Here is a 250-nt window from a genome sequence, read left to right on the forward strand (position 1 = left end):
GAGTGCTCCTGCCCCCCGCCCGTGCCCGGGGCATCCCTCGCCCTGCCCGGGGCGCTGGGGTCGGTCCAGCGCAGCCCGTGATGCTGCGGTGTCCTAGTGTGACAGGAATGATGCTCACGGCAGCCACGGTGGGAGCAGGGGGGTGATGGAAAGCAGTGCTGGGGTCTGAGTGAGTGCAGCAGCCCTTGGCACGAGTGGGCATGTCCTGCCCACTCCAGTCGTGCCAGTCTCTCTGGTTGATCGGCTCCCT

This window comes from Acanthisitta chloris, unplaced genomic scaffold, assembly GCF_000695815.1.
Source record: "Acanthisitta chloris isolate BGI_N310 unplaced genomic scaffold, ASM69581v1 scaffold14481, whole genome shotgun sequence".
Taxonomy (NCBI): domain Eukaryota; kingdom Metazoa; phylum Chordata; class Aves; order Passeriformes; family Acanthisittidae; genus Acanthisitta; species Acanthisitta chloris.